Genomic DNA, 4,514 nt, shown 5'->3' with positions numbered 1-4,514 from the left:
ATTAAAATTGTGTCAATTTAAACGCAATTTTATAAACTGTGAACGTTGATAAATTAGCGTCTGTGCATCTCTAATCTAGCTAATTTTAAGACCATTTAAGTCTCCTGTTTTTAGATCGTTGTGGGTTGGGGGTCAATTTTTGAAGTGTTATTTACTATTCAGACATCAAGCCATTACCCAGATTGGATTGTACTGTATTCCACTGATGATATAATTCATCAAAGAGTACAAGGAACTGGTTGTACTATAATGTGTATCTTACCCCATCTATCCAGGATATGAACTTTCATATGGGGTAATGGTATCCCAGTTGATTCGATGCAGATCAGGCTCTATGCATGATAAAGTTTCAAAACAAGGAAAACTAATAAGCAGCAAATCGATGAAATAAGGATATCAACAGTCTCGTTTGCAGTCATCATTTCGCAGGTTCTATATTAGATACAATGTTCTTGTCTGCTAATATAACCTGTCATCAGGGCAAATGCTGACTGACGTTTTTCATATTATTGTTAGGCTATTACTAGTCCCCTACCGGTGAAACCGGAGGGGACTATAGGTTTCCTCTGAGTCTGTCCGTCCGTCTGTTTGTCTGTCTGTTCGTCCGTCCGTCTGTTCCTCTGTCTGTCCCACTTGGTTTTCCGCATTTTTTTTTCTAAACGCTTGCAGATATTGCGCTTATTTTTGGTATGTAAGTGTATCTTGATGATTTGCGGATCAAGTTTGAATTTCGTTTTGAGACATTAATGTTTTTGCTTACTCCTCCATGGAACCTGATTCCGCTTCTGATATTCTTTCAGGTTTGTTCTGCTCCCGATTTAATTGTTTGAAGTGCATGGACTTTTTGAGCTTGTCTTTATATATTTCATTTTAAAAAAAAGTTGTCTATTATCTAACTTTAATTCAAAAGACAGAATAAAGAGAGAAACCACGGACACCATCACTTATTATTTCAACATCTTTGATACCCATATGAATTATATATTTTTATATTCATGTTTTACATTTGTTACTTTTAAATTGAATGTTCATTCTTTCATGCAAACACGCGATGTAGCTCATCTGTAACAGGTGTTATATCTATATTTATATAAATATACCTATATGTACATGTACTTTGCATAAGAATTAGATTCATTTTAACAGGGTGGATATCATTTTGCTTCAAAAATATAACCATGGAATCTTCGTGTCTTTTTATTTTGTTTTTCATTTCATTTTCTTTCAATTCCGAGAGATCTGTTCACACACTAAAAACCAGAGAGGACATCCTAATGAAAAACATTTCAGATCTGCATTTCCAGTTGTTTACTTCAATCCAAAAGAAAACAAAGTTGATTTAGGTATTAAAATTTATCAATTGTTTATCATAATTGTAAGGTTAAGCTGGAATCTATTGATGACAAAATATATCATAGGCTGCAGTGTTTGAAACTCAGTGCACCGGAGGAGGGTGTAAAATAAGTGACTGCGAGTCTGGTGGAAGCACAGCATGTGAAGGAAAAATGATGACAAAGCTGAACCAAATTCAGTCGAGAATCAATCATCTCTTCAAACGTAAGTGATTTCAAACACTTTTGAGAATTATTTTTAATAGTATTACAAAACATAAAGCCCCAAGGACACACTTACTTTATAGTGCAAAAGTACATACAAATACATCAGGTAATTGTCTCTGAATTTTGTTGCAGCTTGTAAGTCTGAATGGAAAAGGTACAACGGTCATTGCTATTACCTATTTAACCAGCGAAAAAATTGGTTTGAAGCACAGGTAATGCTTTGCAAGCTTCCTAGGCTGAATATACATATAAATGAATTAATTAATTTTAATTGATCAAATTCTTTTTCAGATAGATATATTGTAGAAATCAAGGGGCGACACTTTTGCAAATTCATGATTCAAGTGAAAAGAAGTGGCTATCAAAGAATTTTCCAAATGGTAAAACATTTTGTTTTCATTTTATATGAATCAAGCCTATATACAATTCATAGTACATATCCGAAAATAAAGATGCCGCTACTGATGCTCTGATTTAAGATCAAGATCGATTTAATTCGTCAATTGCGAGGAATGCGTATAAAATTCGACACATACACATTGGCACAAAGTAGGAGATAGTGTTATCTATCTTTAATAAGCGGCATTTTTGTTCGATATTCTCTCTCTCTATCTTTTTCTTATATTTTCAATTCTTCTGTGAAAATTATTTTTTGCAACGGAGACAACATTTTACTTAATTGAAACTGCGACAAAACATATTCATGAGTAAAAGAAATTCTCTAACTCGGATATTAATCGCGAATACAAGTTGCTTTACAGTATATGTAAAGTAAAAGAGCTAAATTTTAAACCAGTTCCTTACTGGATTGATCTTACCGATACTGGAGTCGAAGGGAAATGAATGATGTTCTCCAAAGGAAAGCCTATTCAGTTTAAAAGCTGGAGCAAGGGTCAGTCTGATGACTATAAAAATGGCCAGGATTGTGCCTATAATAACTTTGCAAGACAGCTCGGACTCTGGGATGACGGCAGCTGCTATAGTGCCTTCTATGTCGTTTGTGAATCGTAAGGCAAGCAAAGTTCAATTTCTGTGTTTTACCTTTACTTTTCCTTTAAATCAATAAAATTCTACGTTTCAAAGGAATTTTCAGAGATAAAATTTTAAAATTCTTGAATTACTCATTTGTTTCTGGTTTTTTTAGGTCTTGAATGATCTTGAATGTCCAAATTGTTTTGCATTTGAAATTGTAAATAAAGCAGCTTAATAAATCACGATTGCTTTCTTTTGTGGAAAACGTTGTGTGATTAGTAAGTGCAAGAGCATGTTGTGAGTATAAAATTAGGAGGTTTTTTTGTACCTATATGAGAAGTAATGAAAATTCTTGTAAAAAAGTAAGAATATGACAAAAAAAAATCAACGACACTAGAGTCAGGAACAAGTGCCTATGACGAGACATTTTTCGCTGATGACCTGCCACATCCGCCGTTAGCCACTGTACTGATAAGTTTGTCTGTGGTCAAAATATGTGTCAAAACAATGACCTAAATTTTGGTTTGAAACATGTCAGTCAAAATGCTGTAAAGCAATCGTTTGTATTTGCTAACAAGAGCAAATATATTGACCATAGACACGGCAAAATATTTTTTAAGTGGAATGAAGGTAGTAATGTAACTTCATTTTAATTGTCAGTAGCCTATCACCGACACGGTAGCTCAGTCGGTAAAGCGCTCGCTCCGTGTTCGGTAGGTCATGACTGACCTAACTTGATAAAAAAAAAAATCTAAAAAATTCAGAGTAAAATTTTTCGAAATGAAACAGTATATTGTCAGTCCGTGCTCAGTGGTACGTGTGTACAAACTCTGATAATTGAACACAACCGGTGAATCGTTAACATTTACAATAACACAGCTCGTGCCCTGTTTACAAAACCAGTTTATGTTTCACAGGTGTATTCAATTTGTTAAGCTTTGTACAGAACACTGAGCACAGACAGACGATACGACTAAGGGGGTTTTAATTAAAAAAAAATTCTACTCTGAATTTTGATGGACGTCAATTAAGCATTTAAATGTAGAATAGATCAATAGAATATATTCTATTCTTTTGCAGAATATTTGCTCAATATCTACATAAGAAAGAATTTTGGTACATGTAAGAGTTATGCAATGAAAATGAGACATAGATATTTTTGAGTTCTTAGATTGAAATTATTCTAGATTTTTGGCAGGATTTTGCTGAATACTTAGTCATTTCATTTCTCATCTTGTTGCTTTGTTGATCTTTCCATCTTTCCAAATGTTTGGCATCCGTACCTTAAATTATCATTAAAAACAATGTTTTGAAGTCAACTGAGAAATCAATAGAAGTCAAAAGTGTTCATTTAATTAAATAAAAACAAATCAGAGGCATACCTGGCTCATCGTGGTATGTACTGTTAAAAATTAATATAAATGCCATATATACATTTTTAAATTTTTAATTCATATGATTTTACTTGATTGTTGTCTGAATTTTTTCTGTGCTTATATTTTTTCCTAATGGAGAGAACTTTTTTTTACTTTAGTTCTCTAGTCTTCTATTGATTTGTTTCATTGAAATTTATGTTCAAAAGAGAAGGTATTGTGTAACATTAATGTGGTCATTAGAGACGTTCCAAATAATAATGAAAATGTATAATGAATTTGTAGAATAATATCTAAATGAAGACCATTTTTTCCTGATGTGTTGCATTATTTTGTAATATCTTGTCTTTGTGTGTTTCTAAGGAGAATCCTCATTTTAGATATTGGAACCCCTCATTTTTTAGCTCTACTGGTCAGAGACTATAGCAATGCGTCCGTCCGTCCGTCTGTCTGTCTGTTAACATTCCTTTTTACAAAATGCTACTCCTCCTACAGTTTTGGTCTGATTTCAATATAACTTGGCACACAAGTAGATTATACTAAGAGGAATAATTCTGTTTATCGGCTTTTAATTTCAATGAATGATGTTGCCGTTGTTACTAAAAATAAA

At 33.0% G+C, this 4,514-nt stretch overlaps 1 long non-coding RNA gene across 1 annotated transcript; it reads left to right on the top strand.

Annotated features, from left to right (window-relative positions):
• The first annotated feature begins 1,019 nt into the window (after nucleotides 1-1,019).
• On the top strand, nucleotides 1,020-2,916 carry LOC134253577 (uncharacterized). Its single transcript, XR_009989149.1, has 5 exons — nucleotides 1,020-1,343; nucleotides 1,419-1,557; nucleotides 1,692-1,771; nucleotides 1,855-1,939; nucleotides 2,356-2,916. It is a non-coding gene; the product is annotated as an uncharacterized LOC134253577 (long non-coding RNA).
• The last annotated feature ends 1,598 nt before the right edge of the window (nucleotides 2,917-4,514 follow it).

The sequence above is a fragment of the Saccostrea cucullata genome, unplaced genomic scaffold (assembly GCF_032062105.1).
Source record: "Saccostrea cucullata isolate Sc308-1 unplaced genomic scaffold, CSIRO_AGI_Scuc_v1 ctg110, whole genome shotgun sequence".
Taxonomy (NCBI): Eukaryota; Metazoa; Mollusca; class Bivalvia; order Ostreida; family Ostreidae; genus Saccostrea; species Saccostrea cuccullata.
This window is presented reverse-complemented; position numbering and strand designations above follow the sequence as displayed.